This window comes from Anser anser (assembly GCF_964211835.1).
Source record: "Anser anser genome assembly, chromosome: 13".
Lineage (NCBI taxonomy): Eukaryota > Metazoa > Chordata > Aves > Anseriformes > Anatidae > Anser > Anser anser.
In genome coordinates, this window is record NC_139734.1 from 3,963,129 (window position 1) to 3,978,209 (window position 15,081).

The following is a 15,081-nucleotide window of genomic DNA, read 5'->3' on the forward strand; positions in this document are numbered from 1 at the left end:
CATCTTTTTGTTATTGTTGTTAAACAAAAACTAGGCAAGTACCTAGATTCTTTGGTAAGTCAAATATTAGACTGCACAAACAGTTTCACCATGCAAGGGGCTAAGTACCTGTTGGACCAGGTTGGTGCATCTCATCCTTTCTCTGTTCCTTCTTTTTCCCCTTCTCCAGAAACAACTCCCTGCACATCTGAACCAGCACCTCTGGGTAATTGCTCAGTAAGAGACCAACGATTGTGTTAGGCTGTAGGCAGTAAGCATTTCAATACTTATTTCTGAGAAACTACTGCTTTGAATATTAAAAATGTATATCAGGGAAAAAAAAAAAAAGTCTTGTGATTAACAAAATTGTCATGACATAATACACTTATGAAGCACCATAACCAAAATCCTAATGTGGTTCTCAACTGAACTTCCAGAGAGAGGTTTGAGCATTAGAAACTGGAGACCAACCCCAAACTAAACCTTGTCCAAATCTGTGGTTTAGGATGAAAGGCAGAAGGCCTGCGGTTAGAATTCTCACCTCTAAGAGTGTTTAGGTATCCTGAACTTGACAGCCTCATAAGCTAAATATGCTTTACCTTTTACTATCTATAACTTTTACATTTTAATACTTCTAGTATAGCTATCTAAACAGCTTAACTTTCATAAAACTTTCTGCTTGCTAAAGCTCTCTGCTAGCTTTACAGCTGGATAAAAAATTTAATTCAGCTTTATGTTCTATTTCCCCCCCCCCTTTTTTTTTTTGAATAATTATCTGCAGGAAAATACTTTCATGTTTTGTTTCTTTGCCATGATTGTGTAGAAGAGCCTTGAGGCAAATTAGAAATATAATAATCAATAACTGAGTTTTATTAAGAGATTGAATTTAGATAGACATGCAAACTGAACAATAATGTAACAATTTATTCCGCTACATGGCTTTCTACATAAGATTTATTCAGAAAGACGCTGAGTGAGACAAAAAAGTTCATATTGGTGAACAACAGCTTTTTTATTTTTCTTCTTTTTTTTTTTTTGACTACGTTATCGCATACCAGAGATGACACTTTCAACCAATTAAATAAGACTTTTTATAACCACAAGACTGACTATCCTAGAATCTTGTCATATAGCAACTTCTGAGAAGAATCAGAACTTATATGAATGACTATATGACTATACACTGCCATTTACTAAATTATTTGGGGGATGGTACAGAAGGAAGAGCAGAAGAGAGATCCAGTGAAAAAACACCTGTCTTTTTCTATATAATGAACTTTAATGAATTTGAAAGGGAAAAATGTAATCAAATTATTTAAGTGACTAAGCAGAAATAACACATGAACACTTCTGGCATTGTCATATCTACAATAAATATCAGTATACTTAAATATTTTGGTCCAAGTAGCTTGACAAAAAAGAGCACAACTGAAGGTTCAAGCTCTTCGCTGTTGTGAAATTACTACGGTACAGTCTAGATGCAGGAGGAGGGCTTCAACAATGCCACAGGAAGCTAAAAATCCCACACATTTTCAAAGCAGGCAGCTTGCACTCAGAGAAACTGCTTAAGGCTCAGTCCAGCACCACCTTTAGCTTCTAGTATAGCATGAAGAGTCTCTGGAAGAGGTACCAGATCCCTGATGAGATCAGATGAGCTGGACTGATGTGAGGACATTAGGAAAAGGAGGAGATGTAGCAAAGGGCTTTACCCACCTCACCCAGAATACTGTGCCTTCAGAGGCACCCTGGCCTCCAGAAGACTTGCTGGTTCTTTTTCATCCCTCCAACTTCTCCAGAACCTGTTCTGCCACTACTATAAAACTATTCTTTGCCTATGAGTCGTTCTGCTTTGTTGTGGTTGCCCTTTTCTGCACTGAGACAGTCCTATAGTAATTTCACAACAGCAAAGGGTTCAGCCTTCAGTCAGGCTCTCACTGACACAACACATTTAATCACAAGAAAGTTAAAAGAAAATATGCAAAGAGGTATTGCCTTTCCTCCTCTTTCAAGTCTGAAATAAACATGAACAAACTGTCTCACACTACGCCAGACCTGTCTAAATAGATCTGTATCTTTGGAAGAAAAGAGCTGATGCAAAATAGGAAAGACATAAATTGAATTAGATAAATAAGCCCCAGAGAATGTTGATTTTATTTTATAACCCAAGTGATCAAATATATCAAAGAAATTCAGTCAAAAGAAAGGTGTGGTTTGAGCTAACATTTCTTTGACCTTTAAGAGTCTGTGATTAACAGAAACTTCATTAAAAGTGCAATTAATGTCTGAATGCTTAAAGGAGTTTCTAGGTGATCACATTTTAAAAAGTTTTAAACTAATGTCATACAAACCAGTGATGAATGTTTGCTACAGAGCTTTCTCTCTAAAGATGCTTAAACCATAGACAACTTTCTTTTCATTCTAGGAGTCTCTGCCTCAGTCCTTTCATATTCTCACTGTGCCAGACATGATGGTAGCCACAAAAATGACAGACAGTATTATCCAGATAGTGGTGACAAGGGAAAGTTTCAAGGAAGAATATCATAGAATCATAGAATGCTCTGGGTTGAAAGGGACCTTAAAGATCATCTAATTCCAACTAATACATAGTTATTTTCTTAGGAAGATCTTAGAGCGATGTTTCTTTCTGCCATTGTTCCAGCTGAGCTGTTTCACCTACGGAACATCATTGCATCAAGCAAATACATCCATCCAAGTGCATCCACTGTGAATATTCTAAATCCTTTGTTTCAACTAAGGGACAACTCCATGTCAGCACGGAGCCTGCATTAGAATCATTGGAATTGTGAGGTAGAGCTATCTGAGATTAACTTCTTTAGCATATACTAATGTTAACTGCTTACTTGAATTTTCAGATGACATTCTATTAAATATTGAGTAGTACCATTAGGTAATCATAAGAAAATGCTATTTTTTTTTGTGAGGGCTTGAATCTGGTACTTGAATATAAGAAATATTCATTGATTTTTTCTATTTCCTTTAGATACTTTTCAGAAATATCATTGCAGTTCCATCTGCAATGTTCCACATTTAAAGCATTGTTATAGTATACAACCTGCTGTATGCAATGCATTTTGTCCAATTTTTCACTTCCAGCCTAGAAAACTCAAAGCCAGAGCTCTGACACATTAGTCACACAATCAGCTAAATTAGGCTACTCCAGTTGGTTTAACTGGCAACTTTCAAGCATGCAAAACAAAACAACAAGGTTTTAATGGTTTAAAACCTCCAAAGTGGATCGTAATACAAAATGTATTGCTCATCAGCTGGCATAGAAGGCAAGGAATGCCATATGCTTTCAGTTTCATTTGTGCTGTTTGTCTTTAATACTAAACCCTAATGCAATACACTTTCTATTACTCTGCCATGTCAACCTTTTTTTATGTGTAAGGGGGTCAGGAAAACAAGACAATACTGGTTTTGATAATCACAAGCCAATACAAGCTCTACTAATTCCAGGGCAGCTGAGAGCTATGGAGTAGTAGATTACATTTTTTTCCATGCGTGAATTAAAAGGCCCGTATTTAACAATACAGTCAAAATACTTGTTTGGATGGCTACCTATATGGTTGAAGTTACCTTTTAGACCAATTGGAAAACAAAACAGCAGTAAGTCAAAAATACAGATGAGCAACTCAAGTTTTAAAGTGCCAATGCAATAGTTGAGTCCTCCATATGTAAGTAAGGTTAACTAGCAGGTGGAGAAGGGAGTTTTCTGCCAGAGAGCACAGCATTGATGGATACAGGAGAAACACTTTTTCACTTACAATAGGGCAAGTGCCTTGGTGACAGTGCCTCCCCACACTGCAAAGCAAGCAGTCAGCACTGTTTATGAAAACCAGGTCTCTGTCTGACACTATTCCAAAGTTCCCATATCCCTACCAAGCTGCTGGTGTTTGCTTTCATCATGTTCAACACCCCTATAGACAAACAACAGTGTGGGGGAAAGCAACACTGAGCATCTGTGAGATTAAACTTAAGGCAAAACACTTCAGTCATAACCACATTATTAACAACACTACTATTGTCTTTGAAGTCAAAAAAGAAGAGGAGACAAATAAAATCAAGTCAATTTTTGAGGATCCTTTGCCCTTATATTATCCTTTCAACCACCAAGTTCTTTCCTCTTTATAAGGCAGTGGAGGTTCCTTTTTAATGACAAGGTATTTTCATAAGCACATAATGGTCTTGTCAATGGCAATAATAACCATCAAGTGACTTGAGCAACATCAGAATTTTTCCTGTATCTTCGTCATGATCCTGTCAACTGTGTTTTGAATAACTGCTGATCAGGACACCCCCCCAAAAAATGGAAGAGCTACAATACTGGCCATTCATTTAAAACCCTTCTTCTCTTCTCAACTTCTGGTTCCTTCAGAGAACTTATTTCTGCATGCAATTCTGTTAGTCACCTGACAGAAGGTATTATATTGCTTCCTTACTCCCCTTACTATTTGCATAGAATTTTAAGTACTTTTCCGATTCTATTGCGATCTCTTTTGGTCCTCCATCTTCCCTCATTGTGGACAAGTAATATGCTGCAATATGACACGATAAGAGCTCAGAGAAGGCAGCTTGCCAGCTGGCCACTGTCCTGGAAACTCTCTGGGAGAACAACAGAAGGCAGCAAGCTGAATTACTAAAAAGAAACATGGGTGAAGACAGAAAATGCAGCTTCATAAGAGATGCTTTACAAACTAAAGCAGGAAAGAGAATGAATTGGATAAATCTGATGATCACTGAAGGAATGGTAATCTATAAGCGCACCTAAAACTCCAGACTATCAAACTCCAGAAATTCATTTTGAAACAGAAAAAGAGCAACTGCCTGGTGAGGAAACTGGAAGAGATTGCTGATCACATCCAGTTCTGTCTGTTTGGATGATGGAAAACTTGAAGATATGCAGCTGAACAAGGAGAAAGAAGAGTTAAAAAGTCAAGCAAATTTTGCTGAAGAAGAGCACATTAATTATCTTCTAGAGAGAATTAAGTCCCTGCAGTCTTAAAACACTTTAAACACAGTTTCACTGGGAGAAGGTCAGAGAAGCAACTGCTTTGTTCTCAGTTAAGAAAAAACAAACCAACCCCAAACAAAAAAACGGTAAAACCCCAGGGAACCATATATTTTCTAAATTGTCTGTTTTATTTTAGAAAAAGCAATTAGAAATACAAATTAAAATGCAATTAAAATACAAATCCCAGCCCTCCTTCATGTATCTGTGAAGTATTCATCAATTCAATGACTGTATCTGTCAAGTATTAATATTTTCTAAATAAAAAGCATACCATGAGCTAAAAGTTTCTTTTTGGGGCAGGGAATTTTGTGATCTTAAATAAAACACTGGTCTTAAAACTTACTCTTGAAGCTCATGACACAGCATTCTCTGCAGGCTTTACAATCTTCTCTAGTGCCTGCTTTAAGACCACTATCTAAGAATGATTTCACTCCATGTAAATGTGCTAAGGCATAGATTAAAGTTTAATTAACCAGATTAATGTTTTTCAGTGTCATCTTCGCAGGGAAAGCCTATCTAACTGTAGGGAAAAATATTTATATAATTTTAAAATTAAATTTCAAATAGTGAAATAGAAGTATAATTCTAAGTCATTTTATTCTTAGTCCTAAACTAACAACAGTCAAGCCTACACAGATGAGAAGCCTTGAAAGGTTTTGATTTGCTTAAAATTAACCCAATATTTATGTTTAAACTAAAGTTTAAAACTTTTTGGGGGGAAAATAAATTAATTCTTGGTGTAAAGTCTTCACATCTGTAGAATTTATCAAGACCTTGGCAATTTTTCAACAATCTTCAATACCTTTAAGTGAACTGCTTTCACGTAAAAATTTACACTTGTGCTCTGAACTTACCTAAGCTCAAACCCTGTGCAAGTGGACAGAAGTTGTTCGAGAAGCACTGAACATCTGAGGTCTGCATGGACCTATGATGATCACAGGTTCATCTAGTCATCTACAGCAGACTGCTCAGGACCACGTCCCATCAGATTTTGAGTAACTCCAAAGATGGTGACTTGATAACCTCTGGAAAACCTATGCCAGTGCCTGACCACCCTCACAGTAAAAAAAATCTTCTGGTTTAAATGGCATTTCCTGTATTTCATTTTGTTCCCAATGCGTCTTGTCCTACCAAGGAGCACCAGTGAGAAGAGCCTAGCTCCATAGGTGTCCTGGTTCCAGTTAGGATAGAGTTAATTTTCCTCCTAGTAGCTGGTAGGGTGCTATGTTTTGGATTAGGATGAGAAGAGCGCTGATAACATGCTGATGTTTTAATTGTCGCAGAGCAGTGCTTACACCAAGCCAAGGACTTTTCAGCTTCTCGCTCTGTCCTGCCAGCGAGCAGGCTGGGGGTGCAGCAGTAGCTGGGAGGGGACAGACCCAGGACAGCTGACCCAAACTGGCCAAAGGGGTATTCCATACCATCTGACGTCATGCTAAACAATATATAGGGGTGGCTGGCCGGGGTGGGGGGCCGGCTGCTCGGGGATAGGCTGGGCATCGGTCAGCAGGTGGTGAGCAATTGCATTGTGCATCACTTGTTTCTTACACATTATTATTATTATTATCACTATTATTATTATTGTTATTATTATATTCCTGTCTTAATAAACTGTCTTTATCTCAACTCACAGGCTTCACTTTCCCGTTTCTCTCCCCCATCCCAGAGAGGGAGGGGGGAGAGTGAGCGAACGGCTGTGTGGTGTTTAGCTGCCAGCCGGGTTAAACCACAACAATAGGTCACTATCTTTCCTCAGGTATTTAAACAGATTGATAAAATCTGCCTTGTGCCTTTCCTGCTTCAGGTTAAGCAAACCTAGCTCTCAGCCTCCTCCTGTACGGCAGATACTCCGCTCCTTCAGGCAGCTGGACCAGCTCAGTATGCCCACATCTTCCTTGAACTGGGGTGCACAGAACTGGGCATGTTGTTCTAGCTGTAGCCTCACCAGTGTATTCAAACAGTGCATATATGTTTTTATATGCCAGAACAATGAGTTTATGGATAATTTATTGAATAATATTCACAGTGGTTCAACTTACAATCACACTCTCCTGCATTTAACTAATGCAATTAAAAAAATCTTTTATCTCAACTACTTCTGACTGCAGACGTGAGCTGAAACATTTTTTCTTTGCTTTTAGATGGCACATTTAGTTCTCTATTTCTGCTCCAAGACCCCTTTTTTACATCTTTGAGAGCGGAGTTTCTATTATGCATGAATTCTGCTTTGCTGACTAGCTTCAAGACTTACATTACATGAAGTGAGATTTTTAGCCCTGGAAGAGAACAAGCATCATCTCTATTTTTTTGGCAAAGAGCACAAGCACTAGCAGGTGCTCCATTTGTTTGGCCTCCAAAGCAAAAGCCAAGAGGGATCAGCAGTGGAATCTCTAGGCATTTAAAACTTCCAAATTTACTAGCTCTTCAATAATCTGCCACTCTAGGAGTAACCCCAAAGTTTCAATTCTGCCACTGTTCTGAAGAGGAAGAGATTGGATAAAGAATTCACATACTTCCAAGGCCATTCCCTGATTTGCCAACCTTTACCCATTACCACATTTATACAACAGACTGAGCATTCAGGAGCCATCTGTTCTTCAGTCTGCTCCCTGTATTTTGGGACCACGGACCTACCAGAGCAGCCATCACCCACCTCCTACCTGAATACGGAGAACTTGCATGCGCTACTCAGATCTCTGCAGCCAGCTGCTGCCTCACCTGAAATGCTCTGGCAGTTTGAAACACAACTCATTTCTGGGAGCAGAAACTGATATGGGTTCAGAATTTCCTTCTCCAGGGAAGGGAAAGAAAAAAGTTTGACATTAAAGACGGTCTATAATTCAAGTTTTGATTATATATAATCACGCATCTGTGTCTGAGTGACCTGGATCACTGTGAGCGAATTCTCAAGAGGAAGCTAAAGCAAGCTCTGGAAATTCCTTCTTTTATATTATCAAAGTACTTGGAGTAAAACTAAAATTATGTCTATTTATTCACTGCCAGTTTCCAATTTCTGTAAATCCACAGAAGGTTTTGTAGGTTACTGTTACTCTCATGAAAGTCCATTTCTCCTGCTAGTCTCTCAGAGAACATCTACTTATCTCCATCCAAATTTAATATCAGAGCAAATCTTCCCTAGTATTGCCATCATTTTATGATATTTTGACATTTTTCAGGATAGCTTAGGCTACCCCAGTCACAACTATTCTTGGATATGTTCAGTTACAGAATGAATATAGGCAGCACTTAGAACTTTTAGAAAGATTTCCTTCCCAGAACAGCCCTCTGAAACCACTGGGGAAACCTGTAGTCTTGGGGTTTTGTTGTTATTTTTTTTAAATAACGCTAATTAATTCCTGAGATCCTACTTCTTGTTAATCCAGTGCTTTTAAACATTCGATGGATATTTTAGCAAAAATATTTTTTCTAGTACATGTAGATCTAAAACTGAGAGAAAATACTTCACTCAGGAAGAGACAGTAGCTTTTTGTTCATGCAACCTAATCCTTCTTTACTAATCACTGTGGCAGCCACTGAACAGATAAACTGAATCTCTCATGATAAATTAATATAAACATATTAACTCCTTTGATAAAAGATTTATTCTTCAATCTCAGCAGAACTGGGAGTTTCTAGTATCCCTCAATGCTTCCGATGGTGTGGTTAGTTTACTTGCCACAGGATTTTGGGGCACTTTGTATGCAAGCCATCAAGAGAAGGTCCTTTGACTGCATTTTTTCATGTCAGATCTCATCACTTGGACAAACACATCCCCTGAAGTGAGAAGCCAGGAAACTGTGAGACCACTCCAGTGCACCTTCGGATCCCATGCTTCAGCACAGCAGCTCTCAACACCAAAGCAGCTTTCTAAGAACAAGCTAGATTGGGGGATCCCCGATAGAAGGATCCTTCTTTTCCATTCACCTCACTAACTACTCCTGTTAACAGCTTTCTGAGGACAGAAATTATTAAATGCTTTACCAGGCTTTGCAATATACAATGTCTAATACATGGATTTCAGCTGTCGTCCCATCATGTTACCACCTCCTACCCTACTCTCTCTGTCCCTTTTCACAAACTTCAATTTGCTTTGCCAGGAGGAAAAAAAGATGTCAAAAAGAGAAAATGAAAATACTGTTATGCTACCACATAAATATGTGATGAGCCTGCATCTCCAATACTGCATGCAGCTCTGCTCCCCTCCCCAACTCAGCAAAATAAATAATAATAATAAAAAAGTAATAAAGAAATCATCAAAAATGCTGATGAAAAATGTGGAACTGCTTCCAAACAAGGAGCAATTAAGCAGACTAGAATTCCTCAGCTTACAAATCAGATGCCTGAGATATGCTCTCTATATGCTTACAATCCAGTTTATTGCCAGGCCACCAAAGGAGTTCAGTAGAGATGGGGCAAGAGTCCCCAAAAAGAACAAAGTTATTCAGCCATTCTAAAAATGCACTTTGAAATCAGACTTTTTTTTTTAATCATTTTTTACAGGCCATGCTATTTCATGACATTTTATTTCCTTAATCAAAATTATATGCAGTATGGTCAGTTGCTTTACAGCCAAGTCCATCAACATTATCATGTTTACTCTTACAAACTGCCATTCAGGAAAAAAAAAAAAATCAAGTCAATTTTAGAAGAAAGTCTCTCAGTTAGACAATGTTCAATTTCATTCGTATTCATCTACTCGCTTCTTTGCTGTTTGAACCAAGTATTGGAGTTACTTTTAAATGTTGGATACCTTGGCAATACCAGCAGTCCTATAAACACCCCAGTCAGCTCATGTCCATCACATTGGCATTCACTCAGTGTCCAATAAGTACTCTTAAACTATTTGATAGATAAAGTAGCACCTGATTATTTGAACAAAGTTGAACTTGTTACAGCTTCTTGGCAAGCTGTTGCAATGAACAATATTTAATCAAACATGTATTGTGTGTATATACTGTAAATATATACAGCACATATATTTTCCTCCAGTATGAATTCCAGAATTTTCATAATAAACTAGTACCTTCATTAATATTCCTTTGTTCCGAGGATCTTAAAAAAATGTTGCTATGTACAAACCTTAGATTTCTTTTCACTTTATCAATTTTTCTCCGTAGTTCCTTGTCTGAACCATGCATTTATTTCTATCAACTTCCCACTCTTTACATTTGTTACAGCATTTTTAGTTTTTTGTTTTTTCTTTTTTTTCTTACAAATGCTGTAGCTCCCTTTCTAAACCAGATTTTATAGTATAGCATATTAAATCTCTTAAAAATTATATTAACACACTCTGCAAGATATTTCCTAGAGGGACTTGAGTGCCACACAAAGCTCTGAAAACACTTTAATTAAAAGGAAAAACTTAGTGTTTTACATTTTAAAATCTCACAATGATAAGAACACAACTTTTAATGAGCACTAATTCATATTAACATTTTGTCATATAACCAACTCCTTTAATTTAATTTCAGTTTATTATAGGTTTTATAGATTTTCTTTGCTTTCTCAAGTCTGTTTATTCTCATCGGTTCATCTTTCTAATGAAGTCACTTTAAGAAAATCAACTTTTGTCCGATCTTAGTTTACAAACAGTAAACTATAGACAGAGCTACGGACTCACTGAATTAATGAAGCATTTAATAATCTACTGTGCTGCCTTTTATCTAGAATACAACTTTTAATGAATACAATCCCTAGATTGTTTTATTTCACATTACTATGGATGCGCATTGCTTTGTACACAAAATAGTTCAGAAAATTAAAAGGTGCTTACTGAGAAAATTGTATAAACCTGAAAATAAAAACATACAATGAATTAATAAATTGAGTGCTATGAATTAGTAAGAATAGTATAAGATCTGGTGTAATGGATTTACCATTTCACCTCTTCATTTATCATTTTTTTCCAATCTCATTTTGAAAAGAGTTCAGCAAAGTGCAAATGTCTGAAATTATTTTATTGGGCATTGATTAAGCTTAATAAATATTATTTGTTTTGAGATAGGGCAAAGTATATAGGTATATACCTACAATGTAGGTATAATTCTACATGCACCTCTCCCTGTTTTGGAGGAATGAAGCAGTGGCCTCATACAGTAACTAAACAGAGCAACCAACACAAATCATCATTATTACTTTCAGAAGGAAAGCATTTTCAGTCTAAATACCTTGAAATCACCGTAGAAAGCTAATAAATTACTAAATACTGTATTACCAGTTTATTTACCATTTATTACAGCTGCTGACTCAGATAGAGCAGGTGGCAATAAACAAACCCATCTGCCATCATATGCTATATGACTGCAGGTAAAATTCATTTATATTTGTGTCTGGGAATTATTAAAATCAATAGATATATTTTTAAAGATTTTTTTTTTCCCCTAACAAAATATTTAATTTCTAAAACATAACCTTTTAAGAGACCATAAGAAAGGTCAGGTGAAAAAGAAAACTATTTGATACTGGAAGATCCTGAGTGGACTACGGGCAATCACGTGGTGAGGCCCACACAAATCACCTAACCACAACCTTTCCCCAGGGGCTAGACAAGCAAAGACGAGGGCCTGCCAAGAGCAGCATGGGCACAACTTAATTTCACTCCTGGAGATTTCATTCTCGTCATAGTCACCTTGGGTAAGATGAATCCTTAGTTTCAGAACCACCACAAATGGACAGGTGATTTTTTGCCTTCCTTTCACACCTACAAGCTCACTACTATGATCTCACTTAATTTTTACTGGTATTTTCTTCCCAAAAAAGAGGCAGTTATGTGTAGCCCAAGTCAATTTTAATGCTCTTTTAGTAACTGTTTCTTATTCGAACTACACACAGGCCTGTGGTTTTGCAAATGAAATAATGGATTTGCCATATTATAAGCACAAAATACAATTTCTACTATTAGGAACAGAGACCCTTCTTCACCTTGAAGTGCTTAGCTACAGGCACTAATCATTTTGTCTAGTTTTTCAAACAGAAGTATATATGTCTTTTCTCTACTTCAGTACCTTTGAGCTATGTAGTGTCTGAAGACTTACTACAGCAAGCTGCTAATGTTGTATGAAATTAAAAATTCCTATTCAATGCATAGAGAGATTATTTTGTCCATTCACTATGGCAGCATTTGCTCCAAAACTCAACTCAAACATAAGTGAAAACTATGTAAGAAGTTTCTCTGTGCCACTGATAAAGGAGTCAAATGCTGGGAGAAGAGTTCATAAAATTAAGGAAAGCGTGCTGAAAAACAGACTACCATCTATTCCTGGTATTTCTTCCTTTCAAGCAGAAAGGCTGACCAGGCAACAGAGTGCCTCAAAACAACATTAATTGATGCAAAAAAAAAGAATAATATTTAAAAAAATAAAATAATATTGGAATATTATATTATACTGTTGCTTCATTCACTGCTGCAGGTATCTATTAACTATCTATATATTAAATATTAATTATTCAATTTATTAATCACTAAAAAATAGAAGAATTAATTTAGTAACGTGATCCAGATAGGCAGACTCCTGTACACACTCCAATAGCTCTGTGTGTCTGGCTGTGTAACTTGTAACACTAAGAATCAAAGACTTTTAAGACACTTTATGCTTTGGTTATGTGTAACAACAACAATAAACAAACAAAAAACAAAAGCACATTAAAAAAAAGAGGGCAAAACACATCAAAACACATGATGACAAGCGTTATTCCTTACCTCTAAAAGCATTATTAGCATGCCTGGATGGCACTTCTTCAAGCCCAGAGGGTTGATCTACCAGAACAGGAGTTTAGTACAATCAGACAGATTTTACTGTGAACATGCTTACACTAAATGACTTAAATTTTCTTCAGTAATTAATGACTTGAATCATACCAAATGTTTTCATTATACTGTGTAGGTCTTTCACAAAGCTATCATAAAAAATTAAGTTACAAAATTGCATACAAACACTTTGGAAAAATGCTTTGGTGTTCCAGTGCCTTTCTAATATAAAAACTTCATATGAAAGCTCTACAAATTTAAATATTTAATTTAACCATATTTAACCATATTTAACATTTTCTAGGATTAAACTATTTCTTCCTTCATATCAGAAGTGCTTTTTTCTTGACATCTGACTCTGGTCACTAATCAGTTGTACATACTCAGCTGATGGGCAGAATTCCTTTCTATCCTGTTTCTTTTATCATCTATCAGATTCAATATTTCTATTCAATCCTTACGACATAGCTGAGAATGTCCCACGTGAATATTATAGAGACCACAAGATTTGAACGCAGCTGATGAACAAGTACAGTTATCCCAGGTTATCAGTAAAGGAACTGTACATGGCACAGGCCACAGGATTTCAGGCGTACCGTAGAACAGACCAGACATATGAAAAATTTATAAATAATAATAATAATAATAATTTAATAATAATAATTTATGAAAAATTATCAGCTTGAAAAAAAAGGAAAAAAAAGAAAAAAATTATTAAAAAAAATCCTAATTCAATTCTAAGTAGATTTAGCCTTTTCCAAAACAATTTTGTTAATAGCAAAGAGTTATTAATTAATATTAAAAGTTCCACAGTCTCACTGTTATTTATGCCATGGTTTGTTTTTTTGGTCTCTCACAAGCCAGAACTCAGGAGTCTGAGTTTTCCGAGCGGTACTCAAGAGGGCCTGTGCTCTTTCAACCTAACTGCATGCCCCAGCCACCAGTAATGGTGGGATCTTACTGCAGTTAATGCATTCACTTCTTCCCACAATCCTCTGTCAGATAATCCTCACTCATATCATGCCCTGCCAGTGCCTTATCATTGCCCCAGTACTTTATTTTCAAAGGTATTTTTCAAGATTTTTTTCCTTCTAGCCCACGATTTTTTCCCACTAGTCCATGCCCAAAATATATAGCGTTTCTTAGATATCTAGAAAATAGCCATCACCTTTAGCTATTCAGATCTGGATATCACTGGAAGGAGTCATGTATTATTTTTAATTTCCTCCTAGTGATTCTCAGAAACGAGTTTTTAGTTATTTAAACTCAAAACCCTGTTGACTGTTGTATATGACAGTCCTATATATGATCTTCCCATTGTCTTAGCAACTGTTTTGTCTCAACTTATACAAAGATCTACTTTCCTTCTGGTTTCCTCTCCAATGACCCTTCATACAATATCTTACGCTCTTCCATGAAAGCCAATTGACCAACAAAGTTTACTGAAAGGAAATACTGATATCAACCAAAGAAGCAACATTAAAATGTAAAAACTTTCCATATCTGCTTTTTATGGACATTTCCATTGAGCTGACATTTGGTTGATACACAGAGCAAGCTGAATGCATCTCTGAATATGTGAAGACAGGAAAATAACACACAAATAGAAGATAAGGAATTACTATGGTGTTCTCAAAAAGGTAAGAGCATTCATCAGACTCATTTTAGTCCTCTGGAGAAACATTAGAACGGATATAAGTAAAAATGAAGATGATAAAGGAAATAAAGAAATAGAATCATTTGGAAATAACCACAGCCTTACAGAACTATGCATTTTGAACACAGGCAGATGAAAATCACAGGCCTGACCTTAAATGTAACACCTTTCTTTACAGATTGTGTTATTTGTATTAGACATGTCAATCAAATATAGCATGAATTTATTTCAGTGGCTGTGAAATTTGTTTAAAACTTAATACAGTCTTTCTTTTTCAAAGCCTGAATGCATTTAGATGGTCAACTACCTGTGAAATTGATTGATTTTGCTTGTTAACTGTTCACGATTTTTACTTTTAGGAAACCAATCCCCCCCCCCCCCCCCCCCTTTTTTTTTTCCTGAAGGGCAGGTAAAACCAGCCCTTCAATATTAACAATATTAAATCATGAGGCAATTTTAAGGCTTCTTTTACACTAAGAACCTCAACTGGAAGCACTGACAAGCTTTATGCTTAATTCTCCAAATAAAATTCTTAAAATATTGGCATTATTCGTTATGAGAAACTAATGCTGGAAATTATGAAATCCAGTTCTGTTCAACTGGATTTTTTCCTCAAGCAGTTTAAAAACCTGGGTTGCCAAACAAAAAATGGGAAGACAACAAATT